At 50.4% G+C, this 22475-nt stretch overlaps 1 long non-coding RNA gene across 1 annotated transcript; it reads right to left on the bottom strand.

The window, feature by feature from the left end:
* Window positions 1-25: 25 nt before the first annotated feature.
* Window positions 26-21398, bottom strand: LOC118916320 (uncharacterized). Its single transcript, XR_005026341.2, has 3 exons — window positions 20938-21398; window positions 15829-15868; window positions 26-563 (listed from the first exon to the last, which is right to left on the bottom strand). It is a non-coding gene; the product is annotated as an uncharacterized LOC118916320 (long non-coding RNA).
* Between the last annotated feature and the right edge of the window lie 1077 nt (window positions 21399-22475).

The following is a 22475-nucleotide window of genomic DNA, read 5'->3' as shown; positions in this document are numbered from 1 at the left end:
CGCTATGCTGTACATCTGAAGCCAATATACTAATATGTCAACTTTATTCCAATAAAAAATAATTTAAAAAAGGAACAGGGTTGGAAGCACAGGGGAAACGGCAGTGGTGTCCAAGCGCTGGGGCCGAGTGCACAGCGTGCTTTAGTTTACCAGTAGTATAGTATGCAAAGCAAAACCCTGTGTCACCTCATGTCACCCTTTCTGCAGCCAGTCAACCTTCTCCTGCACATTTGCAGGTTGAGGCAGAGGAGCCAGGAGCCTGGCTGGAGTCCTGTCGGGTGAGGAACGGGTGAGCCTCCGACCACGAGCGCAAGGGGGTGCCATGGGCCCACAGCGAGCCCGGGCGGTGGGACTGGCAGACAGCGACAGCTGTTCGTGAGGTGCACTCCCGCTCGGAGCTCCCAAGCTTCGCAGAACGCTGGGAGGTTCCTGGGGTTCCAGTGGCGTCCAAGAGGGATGGAAGGGAGTGGCGAAGAGTCTGAACTTGAAATGTGAAGTCCGGAAAACCAGCTGCCTCTCCCTGCTGTGTGACCTCTGAGACGTTTGACCTCTCTGAGCTTCATCTGTAAATACAGAAATATAATTCCGGTTCCCACCGCCACTCCAATCCAACCCGCCAAAGGCTATAGAAACCACAAAATGAGATCGCTGATTCGGGCCAGTAGTGCAAACTGAAAAGTCACATTCGCACCTGAGGAATTCGCGCCTCTCCTTCCCCTTAGACTCTCCATCTCAGACAAGGCATTCATTGACCCTGCATTCCCATTTTATGGACGCGCAAACAAAGGCTTTGAGAGGTCTCTCAGGGGTCAGTGGGGCTCATCTGGGAAAGACGGGTCCGCCGACTCCAGCACCAGATTCTGTGCCTTCCTCGTCCTGTGGCCTCAGCGCCAGGGGGGCACTCATTGGGAGCCCCGACCTCGAGCGACGACAGCGTGCGGGCGAACGGATTTTCTGCAGATCCAGAGATGCTTAGGAGGCTGAGACAACAGGAGAAGCCAAAAGGCGCAAATCCTCGCGCCCGCCTCGCCGGGGCCAGCTCAGCACAAGGCCGGGAAGTGTTCGGCCCCCAGTTCTGGTCCTAGCTTCTAACCCGGCCACGACCCGCCATCGCTAGGCTTCCCGGGCCCAGCGCGCGCCCACGTATATGATGTCGGGCCGCGCCCTGGAGAGGGCTCTCCAGCACTCCGGTCCCGGCCGCTCTTGGCCCATGCACCCTTCCCTCGCCCTCAGCCCGAGCTCTGCCCGCAGAGCTCCACTGCTGGGGCAGGATCCCCGGGAGTCGGGCAGGGGAGAGGTGGCTCGCCCGGCCCCATGCCCGCGCTCTTGGCCGCGCTCTTGACTGCGGCTGTCCGCACACCTGTAATTAGCTCTAATTGTCCTTGGTTTTCAGCTCACAGACTCCGGGCCTGAGAGCTACTCCCGGGGTGAACGCTGTTGGGGAGCCGCTACCCCTGCACCCAGGTCGGGGACCGGGTCTATTCCAAGGCCTCCGGGCCTTGCGTCTTGTATCTGTGTGTGCCCAGTGTCTACACGACCACCACGTGCTGGCATGCGAGCATCTTTGTGTGTCCGCTGCTGTGTCTACACTCGTGCGTTTGAGGTCGCCCCTGGGCAAGGTTCTCTAGAGCTTGATGCAGATGGGGGGCAGAGGGGGACCGGGGCCAGGAGAGAACGAAAAAATGGTTCTCAGCTGCGAGCGAAGGAAGCGCTCGGGTCCGCTCTCTCTCCGGGGCTCCCGAGAGTCCTGCATGAACTTGAGACCTGCGGGGCAGCGGCCAGGCCGAAAATCCCGGAATTTCGGCTGTAACTGCCAAGCCGAGGAGTCTGCGACCGCGTCTGCTCTCCAACCCCTGAGCCATTTCTACCCTCCGCCACCACACGTTCGAACTGGCCGCCGGCGCTCGTCTCCTACAGGTGGCGGAGGCATGGCTCAGAGAGGCTGGGGCGCTCGCCCTCGGCCGCGCAGCAGGCCAGCGATGCCGTTCTCCAGAGCCGTGGTGCGGGATTCCCGCTCGGCTAGAAAACAGCAGGTCTGCGTAGACCCGGAGGCAGCGCCTCCGACGCGCGGGTCCTTTCCTCGGTCGGATCTCGGGTCCCTAGCCCCGGCCACCCTGGTTCTGTGTACTCAGTCCTCTGTGCGCTGCGTCTTTCCAGCCCTCTCCCTGAGGCCAGTTCAGCCTCGTCTATGCGGTAGGGAACCAGAGAACCAGAGGAAAGCAAGCTCGGCCCCAGGGGCCTTAAATGAAGGTGGGAGACTTCCGGGATCCCCAGGAGTAGGGTTTCTCAGCACTCTCCCTGCCCCTAGAACTGCGTGTGCTCCCCTTCCCCTTCCTGAGTTCTCCGAGTCTCTGTTTCGGCTTCTGTGCATCACTCTCCCAGTCTGTTTCTTTCTTGCTCTCTGACCGTGTTTATTCGTTCCCTGTCGTCTCACTGTGCCTTTGTCTGTCTCTGCCTCTCCTCGGATCTCTGCCGGTGCAGAACCCTCCGCCCCGCGCCGCCCCCGCAAAGGAACACACACCGGCAGAATCCGCCTTTTCAATAAAAAACGACAACTGGGAAACAGAGTGAATTAAAAAGCATTAACTTAAAAACAATCCATGTGTCTGCAAATGCGTTCCAAATGGCAGCCCTTCGGCGGGGGTGGGAGGGGGGACGGGGGCGTGTCGACCACATGTTCTGGAGCCCCAGACACAAAGTGTAGGGGGCTCATCGCCTCGAGGTGGACCCTTGCCATTAGCCACCTGGGGTGGCAGGGTCTGGGGAGGGGGGTTTCGTCTATGCCGCCACCCTTGCTGACCCCCACCTAGTTCCCTGGACCCTCCCAGTGGTTCTAGCCTCTGCTGGTCTCTCCTACTCCGCTAGCGCCTCCAGACCTTCCCATGCTGACCCCAGCTCTCCCTTTGCACCAGCCCTCCCCATGCACGCACACAGATTCCACTCCCCCACCCTCCACCCCTCTCTTGGACCCATACTCCTTCCGGCACCGGGCCCTGCCCTGCCCCACCCCCATTCTGCCCTCCTAGCCCTAGACCACCCAGCAGCCCTGGCTCCTGGAGAAGTGGTGAGAACAAAGCTTTCCTTGGCCTGAAGAGACTCTCCGGGGAGCTACAGGCAGAAAGGGCGCTCCCAGTCCCAGTACCTGCAACTGCTCTGTCCTGCCAGATGCTAATCCAAAACTGTCTCTGAAGGCCGCTGCTTCTGAGGCGGCAGAAGTAGGCTGCTGTCCTTTGAAGCCCCTCAGCAGGAGCAGAAACTCCCCCCTCCCAAAGTTCATCCTGCTGCCACCCTTACCACACCCCGCAACCCTCCTTTGCCCCTTTCTCTGGGAGTGGAAGAACTGGAGCACATCTATCAGAGCATAATCAGAGAAGGTAGGACTGGGCAGGGTGCCCAGATTTCCACTGCACCCTCACTGTCTTCTCAACTGGGGAGAAAATCCGGAGTCCATAAGTCAGATGGCAGGAAGATCTGGATTCTTAGGTTTGCTCTGCCAATGATAATGACTTATGATTAGAATTACAATGATATGAACAATAATCATAATATTGCAGCTAACACTTTCGAGCACCTACTGTGTGCACTCTGAACAGTCTCTTCTCACAGCAGTCACCAATAGCTATATGACTTTGAGCAGCAGCTTGCCCTGCCTGGGCCTCAGTTTCCCTATCTGTACCAAGAAGGGATGGGCCCTTCCAGTTTAGACAGAGTTTGAAACATCTGTGGCTGAATCAAAGTCTGAGTAAGTTGTATTTGTTACTGTTCCTGTTTCTTGCTAATATAAGGAAACCAACCAGGAAAAAGTTGGTTCTGAGTTATTCTTTGTTCTTGAAATAACAAAACAAAAAAGCCATCATTTTAAAAAGTCCTAACAGTTCTCCCCCAATCAAATTGCTTTTCCTCCTAATAGCAATGAGCAGTTTATTTTTATTTTTAATAATAAAAGTGTTCTGTATACCAAGGAGCTTTTCAAAACTCACCTGGCTAACACTATCACAAGCCTAACCCCCAGAGGCTTATCAGATTGTGGCGGAGCCTAAAATGAGTATTTATGCAAAACTCTCTGGTGATTCTGATAGGAGAATTCTGATTTGCAGATGGTTTCTGAATCTGGTGTCAGATATCTGAATCTGATCTGCAGTATCTTCTCATATGATCTCATATCTGATTCTGACTGAGAATCACTAAGACTAGGTTCTGAGAATTTTTCTTTCTGTAGATTTGTTAAAGAAGCTTCTCTGTCTTCATGTGTGTGCTCTTACATACCTGTTCCAGGGAGCCTGTGAAGTTGTATCTACTGTATGCATGTAAGTCTAGTTGTGTGTCTGTGCACGCACATGTGCAGGTGTGTGGTTCTTTGTGTGTGTTCATAGGCGCAGGTTGCAGAGTATCTCGTTATTTGTGTGAGCGGGCATGCTGGTTGAGGGCCTGTACCTCTCTGTGCATAGATGTGTATCTCTGAGGAAGGGTGGATTTGCGTGGCTGTGCCTTTGGGTAGATTTGTGTGGCTATGCCTTTGTGTCATATTTATGTAAGTGGGGAGATCTTTGTGCCTATATGTGGACATGTCCTGTGTGCCTGCATTGATAAGCCTGCCATTTTTGGAGGCCTCCAGCAAGGTGGGCATTTCTGTGGAGAGGGAGTTCCAACCAGGCCCTCAAATATGCCATTGAGCAGTCTCCAGGCTCCAGAACTAGTAGTCAGAACTCCTCTCTTGCTTCAGGGAGAGAAATGGCAGATTTTGAGATAAACACATATCCCTGTGCTGAGCATTCTAATTCTGCAAGTCAAGTAGAGAGCCTGAGTAGCTGGCTGCTAATTAGCCACCCTGGGGAAAAAATTGCCTGTGTTGGAGTGGATAATGTGTTTGCCTGTTTCCATGGGATCCTTGACCAACTGAATGTCCCCCACCTCCCTCCTACCCTCTCCCATGAGGCTAGCTCAGAAAAGCTGTACCCCTAGCTCAGAAAGATGGTGCAGCCTGTGGCTCTAATATTCCGGCTGTTTCAAACAGGCCAATTGCTAAGCGAATGTCATTTGGGCTGAAGGGAAAGCTATAAATGATCCGTTTGAATAGATGAGGGTGGGTCCTATGCTGGATAAGGATGAGCTAATAAAGTTCCCACATCAAGGGGATAGGCTTTATATCTCCTCCCCAGGCAAATTTCCCCTCCCTAGGCAAACTGTCCTCTCAGGGGCTGGGGCTCCTCCACAGCATAGAACACATCTTCTGGGCCTTCAACCAAGGAGCTTGAGCTTCACAGATCCCCAGCCCCAGAGAACCTGTGAGCCGCGCTGCCCAGGTCCCTTGAGCAGCTGCCACGGGCTGGTGGGAGCAGGAGCCTCACCAGGTTGGGCTGAGGGGCAGCTGCCTACTATGCCATGAGCCATGCCCTTCCCATGCGTGCATACACACATGTGTACACATTCTGCACTGGATACACTCACACTTGCAGCCCCTGCCCATGACTTTAACCTGTGCTAGGCTTTCATGTACACATAGGTTTAGACACAGAGGCATACACAAAAGTATATAAACCCCATACACCATCATTTTCTGTTTTAACTTGTAATACGTAAGTAGATATTAACACAACACAGGTTCATAAGCAGATACAGATATGAACTATCAGATACCACTTACAGATACTATTATGGACTGAATGTTTGTATCCTCCCCAAATTCATATGTGGAAGCCCTAGTCCCCAGTGCAACGCCTTTAGGAGGTGGGGCCTTTGAGATAATTAGGTATAGATGAGGTCATGAGGGGGGAGTCCCAATGATGAGATTATTGGCCTTTTAAAAGAGGATTGACCAGAGTTCTCTCTCCTGTCTCTCTCTCTCCATCCCTCCCTCCCTTCCTCTCTCTCTTTGCCCTGTGAGAACACTGAGAAGGCAGCCAGCAGCAAGTTGGGAAGAAGCCTCTCATCAAGAACCACCTCAGCTCACACCTTGTTCTTGGACTTCTCAGCCTCCAGAACCATGAGAAAATAAGTGTTTAAGTCACCCAGTCTATGGTATTTTTGTTATAGCAGCCCAAACAGACTAATGCAGATATGAAACATTTACACATTTGCAAATATTGACTCACACATCACTAAAAATAATTGATATAGTCTGAGAGAGAGAAGTAAAACTGTGTGTGTCCCTACTGCCATTACTACTGGTTATCCCTTACTGCTGGTTAATGCTTACTGTGCAGAGTAACTCACAGGCTTCACCTCACTTTATTCTCAAAGACAGCCCCAAGAGGGAGACATTTATCAGCTCCATCTCATCAGAGAGATGACATCTTGACTAAGGTGCTCAGCATTAGCTGCTCAACTGCTAAGTGGAAGAGTCAAAATTTGAACCCAGGTCCCCTGACTCCAGTGTGCAGGCTCTATAGGGATGAGAAGGGATCTAGCGCCTGGAGTTGAGGGAGGGGAGCGAGCTTCACCAAGCTCCAGAGAGAACAATCCTGCTGTGCCCACGAGGCCAAAGCCTCTGTCCCCTGGGCCACCTAACTTGTTCAGCCTAGCGCCTTGTAATTCAATTACCCTAAGTGGGTACAGCTGTCTCCTGGAGCAAGGCAGGTCCTCCCAGGCTGTGGACCCACAGGCAACTCTGAAACCATTAGAAACTGGCTTCAGCTTTTGTTCAGAATAATGACCGTGATAAAGTAATAATACAAACTGATTTTAATGTCTGTCCAGCTTAAAAGACAGGCTCAGCTCCAGTGTTGGCACTTTCTGACAATACAAGATTATTTTAGCCTTATTAAAGTCACTTCTCAGATTAATATGTGTTTTAAATTAATAATATCATTTCTTGGTGCCTTTGGACTCTATCTCTAACTCTAGCCTCCATACGCACACCCAGATTTCTCATGTACAGTTTAATGGGGTTTGGGGTGTATTCCATTGCACAGGCCCCACCTCTCCTGGGCTCCCACATCCATCCTCTTGAAGCTCCTCGTGCCTATCCAGAGCCATCCTGAGGATATTCTGGAATTTCTATCAACCTCAGGCTGCAGAAGGGCCTAGAACAGCCCCACAGACATGTCCACAATTCCAGCCCTGGACCAGCACCCTGGCTGGCTTCCCCAGAAGAAAAATGAAGGTCCTCCTGACAGGCAAGCATAAATATTTTCTTTCCTAGCCTGGCTCAGTTGGGGATATTTGCTGTTAATAAAGTGGCAGCTGGCTATCTGGGAGGGTCCGAACGTGGCCTTCCCTGGTAGGGAGTGCGTCATCCATCTCTGTCTTTACCCCTTCAGATGACAAGACTTTGCTGGTCTGCTTCTTTTTGGAATGTGCCTCAGATGGCAAAAAGCGGGCAGGGAGCATTTGCGTCACACCAGTTTTGTCTTCTCTCTTGGGGGGTGCTGGGAGGAGCCACCTGGGGTTGCTGCTCTTGGCAAGTGTGCCTATCAGGAGTGTGGCCATCGGGTGCGGGCAAGGCTATTTATTTAAGGCCCACATCACAAGCGGTGAAACTATTTCCTGAGGCAGGAGGGGAAGTGTTGGAGCAGGCTGGGTCTTCCCACTATGAAAGGTGCTCAGACCAGAAAGAGCAACACGACGTAATGGGAAATTATGCTTTTCTTTGTGTCATGTGGCCTGGAAATGGAGCTGCAAGGCCCGGAAAGGTTTTGAAATAACATTCGGGATGGAGCACTCCCCACCCCCACCTGGAAATAGGTGTTAGGATGGAAAACAGGGCACCTCTCTTCACCACTCGTCACCAGCCAGGGTGTTTGAAATGAAAACAAAATACTCTTCCTTAAAAGAAAATGTGTTTTCCAAAGTACTATGAATTCTGCTCTTGACTTCCAAGTCCACATAGGCTCTGTGGGGGCCCAATTCGCAGCCTGGTGCTTTGGAGGTGGTTCTGGGACTGCAAACATCACTGTTGTCCGGGATAAATATCACCAGCCTCCAGGTTACTGAGGTTGCTCTAAGGAGAAGCTTGCTTTGATCAACAACTAGTGTTAGGCACCTGGATGATAAAAAGATAGAAAGCTTTCTGGTCACCTAGACCTGGGTTCAAATCTCTGCTGTAGGTTGCCTTGGGAAATTTATTCAACCTATCTGTGCTTTGGTTTCCTTATACATAAAATGGGGGCAATAATAAAGATTTGACAGGATTGTTATAAGGATTCCACTGAAGCCTGCATATGACAGTGCTCACTATAGCACTTGACTCCTAACCAGTGCTTGGTAATATGTTGAACTTTGTTGAAGGAACTTGCAGAAGTTTCTGACAGACTGCAGAATGGGGCTGAGCTCCTCGGTTTTGCGGTCCATACCTTCTGGGATCTGATCCAATCAATTCATTCACCCAGGGGTCAAATTCTCCTATTGAAATTAGTGTGCCAGAAGCCCAGTCTGCCCATGGTCTCCCATGCCATCCCACATACCCACTACACCTTGAAGTAGTCCCCTTCCTCCTCATTGCCCCTTCCAACTGGATGCCTGTGTCTTCAGGGACGGCAGCCACTACCATTTATTGTGGGCTGTGTAGCAGACGCTCCTTGTATATTATTTTAGATGTTCATTTTACAGGACCAAGAGAAAGAAAAGGGAGGACAGTAAAGAGTTTCCAGAAGGGGAATGGTGTATTCATATTTATCATAGAGGAAAGATCACTCTCTGCTAAAGAGGCAACTGGGGCTCAGGCAGAGGCTGGGGGGCAGGGTGGAGGCTGGGGGTCAGAAGAAGGCTGGGGTCAGGGAAGAGGCTGGGAATCAGGGTGGAGGCTTAGGGTCAAGGAAGAGGCTGTTGCAGTATCCAGGCAGGAAAAGACAGTGGGAATGGCTTTTGGATGGAGAGGAAAGGCTGGATTTGACACTTTGCTTCATTTATGCATTCAATATATATTTAGTGGGTAGGATCTTCCCTGCTGGCAGAATACAGTAGTGAACAAAGTACAACAAAATCCCTGCCCTCCTGGCATTTACATCCTAGTGGGAAAAATGGATAACAAACAAAATAAATGAGAAAATGTATGGTGTGTTAGAAAAGGATATGTGCTATAAAGAAAAATTGAAGCAAGGGAGGGAGATAAAGAGGTCAGTGATCCAATGCAGATATGGTGACCACAGACAGCGCTGGGATAATTTTTCAGAAAAGCACTTAAGGAAGTGACAGGGCCAGTCCTGCAGATGATCCCAGGCAGAGGGAACTAGGGGTACAAAGGCTCAGAGCAGGCATGGGCCAGTGTGTGCCAGGAATGGGGAGGAGGCCAGGGGGCTGGAGCTGGGCCTAGGGAAGAGGATTAGGAAAAGTCAGCAATGAAAAAGGAGCTGGATCATGAGGGTCCATCCCAGCAAAGACTCCTTAAGGCACCCTGAAGTCAGGGATCCTGGTGTTTGTATCTTGGGTGGGCCCCTTCCCTTTCTTCAGCATGATTTCTCACTGTGGAGGGCACTGTGGTGTTGGGTGTGACGGTAAAAGCTTTGAGATTCATTCCACGCATTGAGCAAAAATCAGACTTTGTAGGCCCTGAGGTTCTGCACATTCAAATCTACCTCTTCTAAAACTGACTTTGAGTTCTGGGGGTGCTAAGATCAGGGCAACCATGCTGACCTCGGGTTGTAGAAGGCCCAGCTCCTGGGCCTCGGAGCCTCTCCCGCTCAGCCTGATGCCCCTGCCCCAGGGAAGCAGGAAGGACCTGACTTCAGGCAACTCCGGTTTCTATGCCTTATGTCTATAAACACCAGGTCACACGGTGTGCAATCTCTTCCTTATAACTGATTAATCGTCACCCATCATCCCTTCATTTATTCTCCCTAGTGTCCATGTATATATTTGCTCCCTCCTGCATTCTGTTTACTATTTCTGTCTTCACTCATGCCTCACTCATCTACCTATTTACTAAATTCCCTCTCTCATGGCATTTATCACAAGAGTAACTAAATAAGTAATAGACTGGGCAACTCTCTGGGTAAGCCTGACTACTCAGCAAAAACGTGAAGACATGAGGGCAGAAAGCATGTCTTATTCACAGCTGTAACGCCAGCAGCTGGCCCCCTGCCTGGCCCACAGCATGTGCTCTGCAAATGCATTCCTGTATCCATTCATCACTGCACATTCATTCATTCCTTCAGGTGTTTGTCGAACCTCGGCATGTGCCAAAACCTCGGCCTGGCACATGTTAGAAGAGGGATAGAAAAGAAGAGAATATAAATTATCCAAGGCCCTGTCATCCATCCATCCACTTATTCATTCTTCAGTAAACATTTACTGATGTCACTCAGGCCCAAATCCTGAACTAGAAATTTCTTCACTCAGGATGATCAAGGGAAGGCTGAGGTTGGGCAACAGCTGGGCCTCAAGGAATGGATAAGATTCCAGGAACAGTGGAGATGAAATGTAGTCAGGGAGAGGGAACAGCATGAACAGAGGCTGCAAGGGACATCACAGCAGGTGAGTTCTGACTCCACAAACAGCCCCACCTGGTAGGATGTGAGGAGCTGTTTACTATCAAGATAGCATAGGGCAAATCATGGAGGGCTTTAATTGCCAGACATAAGGGTTTGCTGTGCACCAAGGAGACTTACTTGGGCCTCTCATTTCCAATGGGGAGGAGGCCAGAGGGTCCTCCAGCAAGTGCAGGTGTCAGATTGCTTGCTCCTGGTACAGTATGATTTCCTGTTCTCCCTGAGGGGAGGAAAAGGCCTTCAAAAATAGCTAAGATTTTTGGACACACAGCACAAATGGCTCTTACAAAGCTTTGTGATGATTTTATTGCAAACAAATCAAGTTTGTGTATCACATTTCTCTTCCCAAAACATTAGCTGGTGGAAATCAGAAGGACAGTGTTGAGGGGTAGGGACTTGAGTAGCCAGGACCCACCAGAATCTCCTGGGTTCTCTCAGGGAGAGTGAGGGTTTCTGTGGGACTGTGGGAGGTGGAGCCCAAGCCTGGGCACCCAGGCCCCCGGAGCTCACCGGTGAGCCTGTCCTAGCACCAAATGACCTGCTAAGGAGGTGTCAGGTGGGCGGGTGCCACAGTTCCAGCCAGCAGGCTCGGACCCACACATGAACAAAGGGTGCTCAGCCATCTGACAATGCAGTTCCCCAAGCCTCCTAGGCCCTGCAGGGGCCCCAGCAGAGCTCCTGACCTGGTCTTGGCCCCTTAACCAGGCAGAATTTGCTCTGGGGCTTAGGTCTCTGGAGGATACCAGAGCCTCTGGCTAGCCAGGAAGGAGAGTAAACGTCAGCTAATGACAGGAACAACAGGAGTCATTTCAATACTTTCTCGTATGTAAGCACATTCAGCTAACAAAGCACCTTCATAATCAGCATCTCACTCGACCCTTGTAGGAACCTGAGGGAATGGGGGTGGGGGCCTTATAATTTCCATTTTGCAGATGAGGAAACTGAAACCTAGAGACATAAAGTGACTTTTCCCAAAGTCACACCTCTGCTTAGGTGTCCTGAAGGGCCCGTTACATCAAACCTCAAACCAGTAAGAGCACGGAATCCTTACTCAGTGGAGATGGGATCCTGGATATAAAAAGCAGTAAGTGGTTCCTGCAGTTAGATGGGCCACAGGAAGCTGCAATCTTTCCTCCCACCTCCATGTGCCCTATAGTTAGAAAGTTAAGGCAACAATCTGCAGCAGGGTCAGGGCTCAACAGTGAGGGGATCAGGGCTCAGTGTGTGACCAGGATCTGGGTTCAGCCAAGATGAGAAGCAGAGCCAGGCGCCTGACCCCAGCTCAGTGTTACTGCCACTCTACCTGTTCTGACCCCGACCGAGGCGAGCCTCCCTGCATGTGCGGCCTCCCTGTCTATCATGAGAGGGCGTGAGATAGAAGGCTTATCAAGGTCCCTCTCAGGGTCTGGCTGTTGTGATCAGGTCCAAGCTCAGGGTGTGAAGGTGCAGAGTGAGAGCGGGAAGTGCTGGCCTCCAGGGGTTGGGGCTGGCCTCCAGGGGAGGCACAAGGCACTAAAGCCACCCTTGACCCACCCACCCTCACCCTGCCACTTCCTCCTCTCCACCCTGGGGTCTCCCCTGCTTCTACAGCTTGTTGACTTTCCAATTTACAAGCTGTGGGATTGCCAAGGCCCCAGGATGATCACACACCTGGACCCGCCTTAGAAAAGCTCCCCCTCTACCCAGTCCCTCCAGCAGCCTTTGGGGGGAGGGGCAGGAGCATGAGATGGGACCTCTTAGGGGCTGTGACAAATTTAAAGATGAAAATAATCAAAAGATGACAGAAGAGAAAATCAAAGGCAAGTTCCATTCTGGAAAGGAGAGGGGGCAGGATTCATGTTCTGCCTGATGGTCACGTTCTGAAACTCCTGCTTCTTGACTCCAGGCCTGACTCTGCATCAGCACTCAGGCTGGGGCGAGGAACTTTATGGTATTTGCTTGGTTTATGGGCTCTCTGGAAGAGGATATGAGAGCCCAGGTTCTCTGGAGATAGGACCTTTCAAGGAAAAGCCAAGATTTATGGTTTCTAGAAACCCTCAAGGTTACTTACTCAAAGCTGGGCAGAGCTGGCTTTCCTAGGCTCCCCAGTTTAAGAGAGGGAGGACCTGGAGGTAAAGGAAATGCTGGGACTGTGGTGGGAACTATTCCCCGAATGCTTTCTCTTCAATCACCTCTCATGGTTCTCAGTAACAGTGCTGTGACACTAATGATTCTGGGTTTGCCCCCTCATTGTGCTGATGGGGGAATGGAGGCCAGCCCAGGTCCTGAAGAATAAGTGTCAGAGAAGGAACTCAAACTCAGCTCCCAGTGGGGGCCTCCCTCTCTGAGCTTTGCCACCAGAGAGCATCCTTTGAAGCCCAGTCATGAAATACCCAAGTCATCCTGACTGAAAGAAAATACTGCTAGGGCTGGCCTCGAGGGACCTGCATCACACCATGCAGACCTCGGAAAATAGCCACTCACCAGGGATCAGCAAGGGGACCCAGGCATCCCCCTACACCAACATGTGACCCACCGAGGGTACTTGACCTTCCAGGGAATGCCCACCCCCACCACTCCTGTGGACACTGGCCCTGGCCAAGTGGCTCTGGACACAAATGTTTCGTTGACAACCCTACTTCACAGGCACAAGAGGCTGGTTCCTGACATGGCCTGACAGTCTTCCGCGGCCCCTGTGAGCAGAATAAATTTCATTTCTGGGCTTAATTAGGGGACGAGCCATAAATATTCATGCAGCAAAATGAGCCCTGGCTCCCAAGTGCAGCTGCTTCCCGCTTGGGGGAAATTGCCGTTGTTTCCCAGCCCATGAGTAATGAGGCTCTGTTGCTGGAGAGAGGAGCCTTTGCAACAGCCTCTCCAGGACGGAAAGAAAGAGGCACCCATACCCCACAGAGCCCCCCTGGCTATCCTAGGTCCCTCCGCCTTTCTAAAGAGGGGTTCGAACAGGACTCCCCTTAGGCTCAGCCCCAAAGGGAGCCCCCAACCAGGGTGCTCAGCAGAGCAGAAGTTCATGAGTTATGTCTCAAAAGCAGCCAGCGGCAAACTACAGCCAGCAGGCCAAATCTATCGGCCACCTGTTTTTGTGAATAAAGTTTTACTGAAGCACAGCCAGGTCTGTTCATTTAATAGCAGAGTTGGGCAGTCATGACAGAGACCTCATGACCTCTAAAGTCAAAAATATTTACTATCTGGTCCTTTACAGAAAAAGTTTGCCAACTCCTGCTCTAGAACCCTCTCATTCTAGACCCTTGTTATTATTAATAAAAGTACCACAATATTGACTTTTCTAGAATCTTAGGAATATGGAGCAGTTTTAGAATCTGATGGTCTTGGAATCTCATGGGCACAGACTCTGAAACCAGAGTCCACTCTCAGCTCCACTCTCAGCTCCACCATTTCCTCAGCTGTGTGACTGTGGGCCAGTTAATTAACATTCTCTCTGCCTCAGTTTCTTTATCATAAATTGGGGGGTAAGAACAACACCTAACTCACAGGGTTGCTGTGAAAACTAAATGAGTGAATATTTGTAAAGCCCCTACAAAGGTATTGGGCACAGGGTAAGCATTACATGAGTGTTCTGTTCCGTACATGGACTCAATCTCCTCTAATTTCAGAATCCTCAAAGGGTAGGATCTTCACCCCCTAAAATGTTGACCTGTCAGATCTTAGACTCCCAGCGGTGATGGGAGGGCTCATGTTTGTCACTGCTAAATGTTTTACATGCATTATCTTATTTAATCTCCAGAACAACTCTTTGAAGTAAGGATGAAAAAATTGGGATTTTACAAAGGTTAAGAGGTCACACAGGGGAGAAATGCAAAGCTGGGACGGGAGCCCAAGAGAGCCTAATTTCAAAGTCTGTCTCTCATATACTCCCACCTCTCACCCAGTGCCATGGTCCCTCCTCTGTACCTGTCACAGGGTCCTCCAGCAGCTATGATGGGGGCCGGCCACCTCTGGAGGCAGCTGGCCCTGTGGCTGGAGAGCTCACGCTGGAATCCTTTCTTGGGTTCACTCATCTCTTGGTCCTCATCCTGACTCTCTCCGCCTGGCTCTTAGAGGCCCAGGTGGAGAGCAAGGGCACTTCGGGAGGCGTCTGCCAACTTGCTGGGAGTCAGCCATAGCGTGGACTTCAAGCATTTACCACAAACTAGACCTGGGTGGAAACACTAAACTCCACAGCTTTGGAGAAAGCACTCTTCTAGAAAGCCCTCCTTGGCGCCAACAGGCAGCAAGGACCTTCCTTTCTCCTCAGGGCCCTGACATTCCTGCCTGAACCACCCCTCAGTGAGACCAGAGCCATGCCCAGTGTGAGGCCTATTACCCTAACTCCAAGACTCTAACCCTTGTGCTCTCTCTGCGTGCTTTCAGCGTGTCTTGCCATCTGGTCTCCTACAGTTCTGAAGCAGAGCCATGCTCATCAGTGCTGTGGCAATGCATTTATCCTCCTTGCCCTCTGCCCTGGAGGGGCACTACTGTGTGCATTTGTACGATGACATCCCTGAGACCCAAAGGGATGGGAAGAAGGAATAAAGGGAGAAACTACTGCTGGAGAAACTTCCTGTGTGCCAGGCTCCCTTCCATGTGCTCACTCTCTGTCTCATTGAATCCCAACTATGTAGGCAGCAACCCCACTTTACAGAGGAGGAAACTGAGACTTGGAGAGGAAATCTCACTTGCTCTAGGTGACCCAGAGAGTAAAAGGAGGAGGACGATACTGAGAAAGCATTTGCTATATGCTAGCACCTCCACCACATTATGAGCTTTATTTCACCATCAAACACACACGAAATAAAACTAAGGCAGGTATTCTTATTCCTGTTTCCCAGACGTGTAAACCAAGGTTCCAAGAGCCGACTTATCCCAAGGGGAGTGAGCGGGGCTGGAACCAGGCCTCACTGGCCAGGGATAAAGCGCCTCACCCAACCCCGGCAGTGCTCCCGAGGCTCAGCACGCATCCTTTTGGGGAGTGAAAAAGGAAACACTGGGCCCTTTTACAGGGTTTCCATGTGCATGACAGGGAGCCCCTGAGGATGGCTGGCCTGCCATGGATGGGAGGAACCGTTTATTTTTCCTGCGGGCCGCTCTAGAGCCTTTCAAGGGTGTGAAGTTCCGTGGCCTGCAAAGGCTGACTCTGCTGGCTGTCCAGAGAGGGCCCTGCTGGGCCCCAGTGCCTACAGGCCCCAGCCTCTTCGTGTGTTGCCTGGGAACTCCCTCTGGCCCACCTAGCCTCTCCCTCGCTGAAAGGCTGCAGAGTGACAGGCCAGAAACTTGACTCCAGTGTTTATTCAGCAAACACAGAGACAGCCCTCTGGACTCTCCTCCACCATCCAGACCCTCTGCTACCTCAGGGGAAGAGGGGTTTCCAGCCCACTCCCAGGCTCAGCATACCTGGCACACTTACCTCCAGAGACTGGCCACAGGGAGGGGCATCCAGCCTGGCCCTGCAGCAAGAGAGAGCCTGGTTAGACACAAGGAAGAACTTCCTGCCACTGAGGGACGTTCAGCTCAGAGAAAGAAGGGGAATCTCCTGAAGTATTGTGCCCTCTTGGCAAGGACTCTGGGCTCTTCTGTCTGAGCCTCCTTTCCTCACCCCTACAATGAGGGACGAGACTGCATGATTCCCAATCCCGCTCCCCACTAGTTCTAACAAAATAATTCTGAGGTTCACAGGCTGAGACATGGGGCAGCTCCACCTCAACTGACTGTGGGAACATGGGCAGAGGTACTTTGCTGCTCTGGACCTTAGTCTCCCCATCTTTAAAATGGGCATAATCATCAAGGGTTTGTTAAGAATGAATGGGTACAAAATACGCTATTAATACATTCTCCCTGCAAAGTGCTCTCCATGTGCGCAGTGGATTTCTTATTCCCACTGGTCCTTCCCTTATTGCTCCCTCTTTCTTTCCTCCCCCACCGCAATCTTCTTTTCATGTATCCTTTCTTTCTGTACTTTTCCCCAGAGGGGAAGTTAGTATGTCCACTTCTCTACCTAGCCAGTTCACTGAGAAGTGTTCTTTGTAGACTGAGAGGTTTTTTTTGTTTACTTTGAATTCTGATTTTTTTAATGTAGTTAACACAGCGGGACCCAGGAAGACAGTGGGGCCATAGGGAAAGCTCACGTAGCCTCTCAGTCCCTTCAGGAAGCCCTCCAAAAGAATATGGAATATTTTCCCCACAGGGGACTGTCTTCCTGGATCTCGGTGAGAGTACGACAGTGAGAAATCCACGGTCACTACTTTGCTGGCCTGGACTAAAGGACCATCTCTCAATGCTTCTACCTCCAGACCTGTCAAGTCGTGGACTGTCTGGACAAGAGTGAACAATGGGTCTGTGAGTTGACTGGGTGCTCCCTTACGTAATAGCCAAGGACGTCGCATGGTGACTTTTTAAAATCTGAACTGATGTTGCTGTTGTTTTTCTGTGGCTTTGTCCCTCACCGTTTTATAACTGACCTGACTGTTTTGGTTGGACTGACCTGTTGTTTGTCTAAATGGACGCATTGTCGGAGGGACTGACTGGCTGTTTGTCTACAGTGACCAGCTGTGGGACCAAAGCAGGTGGTTGGGGGCTGTCCCGACAGGATATTTTGGCCGAATGAACTGGTCTGGGGCCTGCAGTCAAACCATACAATTCCAACCCTACCCCTTAATCTTACTGCCAAAAAACTGGTCTTCCCAGAGAGATTCAGTCTCAAATGCCGGTCCACCACAAGAGGAGGTACAGGATTGTCAAATGCTAAAAACTGGGCTTCACATCAGGAGAGGAAAAGGCCCGACTGAGGACCAGGCAAACCACCTAGCTGCCTGTCCCCCCACCCGCCTGGCTGTCCACGTGGCCTGAAGCCCCCAGACCTGTCTCCAGTTTGTGCTTCTGGATCACCGAGCTGCCAGCACGGCCCCCTCATTTACCTCTTTAACTCACTTCTTTTCAGTGCTGACAGGTCCAGGCCCTTTCAGTGGGGCTGCAGCAAGAGGCTCCTCATCCCCTCGCCCCATTCACCCTGCCCACCCCCTCCTCAGCCTTTCAGGCTCCCAGTGAAAGGGACTTGTCCACAAACTGGGGATTTGCCATTGTTCCCTTTGTTAGCCTCTCCACTTCCCTGCGCCCCACCCCTCCCATCACTGGGATCAGCAGGGGTGGCCCCTGAGGGGCTGCGGATGTCACAGGACACCACACAGTCAACACACTAGCTTAGTATCAGAGCCGGGGCCTCCGAAACTCAGACCTTGCTTTGAAGCAGAAACATGATATCTAGATTTCCTCCGGCCTCCATTTCCTCTCCATTTTACAGATGGAGAAACTGAGAGTCACACAGAGACCTCTTGACACCCAGCCTGCCATCCCATTAGTTCGTTTCCATTCTCCATTTCTCTCAGAATTGAGAGGGCAAAGCGTTTGTCATTTGTGTTGACCCGATATGCCGCACCATTGAACCTGTGTACAAAAGCCGCAGGCAGTAGTTGAGGAGGTTTAGGGCCGTGGTTTTGTTGTTTAGCATCTGAAATCAAAAGCTAGAGCCATGAACACAGCAATTCTGGTTAAATTGCCTCAAAACAAACAGAAACACTGGCCTGACTAATTTGCAATTCAACTCACAAAAGGGAAACAAAGCCAAATTGTCTTTTCCTGTTTCTAATATTTTTGCTCTCACATTTAGATTATTTAGTCCAACTTCCTATCTGTAGGTGGGCCTATTGCTGCCAGAGTGGGGGTCTGCTTGCCTAAAGGCACACAGCATTACAGGCGGGGCTGGGTATAGCATACCCGGAGCCAAGCATGCTCTCCCAGCCAGACAGGCATTTCAGTTTTGGAAAAATTACAGCTACATCGAAACGGTATTCCTAGAACCAGGTGGTAACCGCAGCTTGTTCCGGGAGCTTTCCAGTTTCTAAACCAAATTGGTTCTCAGGAAAAGATTTGAAACTGGTGACGGGGGTTGCTTCCAAAGATTTGTCCGTGGGGAAAGTTGCCTGTCTCTTAGCGTTTCTAACCGGAACTCCCCCTAAGCAGGCTTGAGGCACCTTAGGTCAATACAGGGCAGGGAGATTCTGGGCTGAGCTGAGGCAGAGAAAAGCTATTTCAAGGGAGACAGCCTCAGACTAAGCAGCCACTGCACAGACCCTGTCTTTATGGGGCTTGAATAAAAAGCAGAAGTTTCTATATTTAAATTGCTTATCTCTGGCTAGCCTGTTCACAGAGTTTGGAGATGAATTCACTAGAAAGTGAACATCTTCTTAAGTATGAGGGTGACTCTAAAACTGGCTGTTTGGACTTTTAGTTTTGTTTCTGTTTTGGTTTATTCATAATATTCTAACAGAACCCTGAACATTACTTACCATCCATCCCCTTGCAGTACGTACTGTTCCCCCTCTGGGGATTTATGGCAGATAACAAGCCTCCACATATCTCTGAACCCTGATGACACATGATAACATCATCAACTTATCACTGAACCACCCTCAGCAACCTAGCTTCCATCACTTTCCAAAATGATAACCATCACAGGCCGTTAATTCCTGGCAAATTATCTAATCCACATGTTGTCCAGTTTGTGTAAACCCCAGCCTGTGAGGATCATAAAATTAATAAGCATGAAACGGTTTATAGTTTCCAATCTCCTCTCACCTAGATAGGCCAGGCTGCTCAATCTCAGCCTTGACTGTGGCTCTCATGCCCTTCCAGAAGGAATGGGCACTGCAGGTTCAAATCTGGACCTGTTTGCTGCTGTTTCTGGGACAGAGGGCCCAGACTCACACATACAGACACAAGGCAGCCCCGGCCCTCCTGCTCAAAGGGCTGAAGCTTCTTTTCACTAGTATATTAATCATTGAAATAGTCGTCTCCTACAAGGCACATGCATAGGGAATTAAGAAGCTGGATGACTTACAGAAAGAAAAGCAAACTATCCCTCAAGAAACAGAGGTTGGTAGGAATTTGTAATGATGAGCGGCAGAGCAGAAAGCAGAAGCAGCAGAGGAGGCCGGCAGCTGTAGGAGATGCAGGGAAAGATCAAATTAGACTGTGTTGTCTAGACATAAGCAAAGGATTGCAAAGGGGCTTAGATGAAGACTCAGACCCAGCCACGAATAGGGTTGAGTAACCTCTAAATCCCATTTTGCCTCTGAAATTTTTCAAGACTATGTCTAAAAGCTTATAATTCCAAAATTCTGTAATTCATAGATTATATACTTCTCTAAGAAAACACTCTCTGATTCTAATGTTCTATAATTCTAAGAGTCTATAATCCAATGAGTCTGTAATTATAAACTGCTATGATTGTAGAAATCCATGGTTTTCTAATTCTACCATTCCATGATGCAAATGTTCTGTGATTCTAAGATTATATCATTCAACGTTTCCTTATTTTAATATTCTAACATTCCACCATTCTCAAGTTCTATGACTCTAAGAGACCATGATTCTGGATTTCTACAAATTTATTTTTCTATATTTCTAATGCCCTATAATTCTAGTATTCTAGAATACTGACCCCATAATCCTAAAATTCCATAATTCATATGTTGTATGCTATTAGGAATCAAAAGTATTTCTCTGATTCTCTCAATCATATTTGCAAGATTTTAGAGTCTGTGATTCAAATATTCTGGGTTTCTAAGATCCTACAATGCAAAGATATGTTTTATTACAAGTTTTACATTGGCAAGTGTCTATAATTATAAGATTCTTAGTTTCAGGATTTTAATATTGCCTGCTCTCATAATTCCAACATTTCTCATATTTTATGAGTTTGTTATTACAAACAGAAAGTCACTTCATCTACAAAGTACAGGAATTATGCTGCAAACCGGAAAAGAATCAAGTGACTACCGCAGCTGTCCTCTGAATCTGGTTGTAGCACGTCCTAGGGCCGCAGATCTTTCCTCCTCGCGGGCAAGACCAGCAAACGCCTGGTTTTTCCAGCCTGGGTTCCAGGAGTTGCTGCTAGACAAAGGCATGGGGAGGTGGGGCCAGGCCCGGGGTCAAGCTGAGGAGTCGCCCCCATGGCTCTGGGAGGCCCCTCCTCCACAGCCAGGTTTCCAAACATCTGCCAGCATTTGGGTCCCAATTGTTGTCCTTTAAAAGTATCCCTCTCCCTTTCTTGTTCTCCATCAAGGGCTCCCATGACAATCATTTCAAGCAGCTAATGAGTTTCAGATGGTCTTCAGGAGCCCAGGACGGATAGAAGCTGGGGGATAAGGGTTCTTAGGCTGAGTTTCGTGGGCGGGGGTGGAGGCGGGGAATGGTGGAGGCGGGGGTCAGAAAGAAAAACCTTTTGTAGCTGAAGTGTTACAGGCTACCCACCCCTCCCCTTCCAACCTGGAGACAGAACCTGGAAGGGACGCTCATGGTCACTCTGCCTGCTTCTCTGCTCCCCCACAAGCTCTCTCAATGTACAGGCCAGCTCCCAGCTTCAGCCTCACTCACTGTATTGCACTTAGATGAAATAAAGACCCAGAAGCATTATATGAAAGCATTAAGGCCTTCTTGAGGCCAGGATATCATTACTCACCTGCTAATAGAAGCATCCTTGAAAAAGATAGAAATAATCCTTGTCAGAAACTACTGTCCTCTGTGACTCTGGCTGTCCAGGTGCATGGGGATAAAGGCCGGCGGCTGGCTCCATTGCCATCTGTCCCTAATGTGTGTCCTGCTGCCCGGCCCAGAGTGGGGTCAGCGGTGGGGTCCTGGGGAAGCAACACTGCTCCTGGGCCCGCTAGCACTGTGCCGGGACAGCTCAGCAAGCCTGCAGCTTCCTCCTACCCACTGCTCTCTCTCCTTTCGGAGCTCTCCCTCCGCCCCCACAGTTGGCCTGGAAACCCTCGGGCCTGACTGTGACCCCAAAGGGCTTTTACCTCCAGCACCAGTGGGCACAGGGAGAGCAGAGGCGTGGAAGGGGACGCCCCAGTTTTCATTTCCTTGGCATTGGGAGAGCCCAGGAGGGGCTGTGCCCAGAACCTGGCCAGGATTACACAGCGGGCTCTCTGGCGGTCTCCCTCCGGGCTGCCAGGGAACTTCCGCTGCTTTCAAGGTCTAATTTAGGGATCCACTTAAGCAAGCGGAACATTGAGAGAGGCACACCAGTGAATTTCAGATGATCTCACTCAAAGCCCACCGAGGCCATTCCTGTCCTGGAATTTAGGAGGACAGCTCTGCCACAGGCTGTGTACAGTTTCAAGTTTGGAGGGGCTCTCTTCTGGCATGGGAGACCAAACCTGATAATTAAGTAACTCGCCAGTTCCTCTAAGATATCAACAACCATGTCCCCCCGTTGCCTAAATAGGATAAATCGCGAGTTAAGCAGTTCCTGGTGGTCCACTCTCACACATGTGCAGAGGGAGGAGAAAAAAACCCTCCTGGAAGCTGGCCTCCCTGCTTCCCAGCAGCGGCTGCCGCCCCCTCCCTGCCTCTGTCCCTCCTCCCCCTGTCGCAATTAGGGGTAATCTTTTGTTGCCTGGAAAGTGTAAAAATCGCTGGCTTTTCTTTTTGCATACATAATATCCATTTCCCCTCTAAGTGCGTTATTTGGTTTGGGAATTACATCTATTTACAAGAGTAGATGTTGCACAAAGGTTGTGTTTATGTGGAAAATTATATCGGTGACACGGGCTGATTGGCATGTGGAGACTGGGAGAGCAAGCCAAAGAGGCCTTCTCATCAGCTTGGAATAACAAAATGATTGTATTTTCAGCAAAGCTAATTGATCACATACCTCACTGGGCTATCTGTTTACTCAAAGGCTGTCCAGGCCCTGGGAAGGTGGAGAGGAGAAAGCCCCAGGGCGGTGGTCACCGCCAGACCAAGCTAGCCTTCCAAGGCACTGGGGGCCGGAGTGAGACCAGGGGATGCGATGGGTCAGCAGGTCGGTGGGGGGCTGACTCTCCTCCGGAAACCAGGAAACCAGGCACAGACCCGACCCTGGAGGATTGTGTCCTTTCTCCAGGACCCCGGAAGTCAATGTGGGACACCAAACATGTGGGTCAGATGAGCCGGAGTAGAATCAGGGGCCACTGCCAATCAAAAATGAGTCAATGTCCTTCCTTTCTTCTG

Source organism: Manis pentadactyla, chromosome 4 (genome assembly GCF_030020395.1).
Source record: "Manis pentadactyla isolate mManPen7 chromosome 4, mManPen7.hap1, whole genome shotgun sequence".
In the NCBI taxonomy this organism is placed as follows: domain Eukaryota; kingdom Metazoa; phylum Chordata; class Mammalia; order Pholidota; family Manidae; genus Manis; species Manis pentadactyla.
This window is presented reverse-complemented; position numbering and strand designations above follow the sequence as displayed.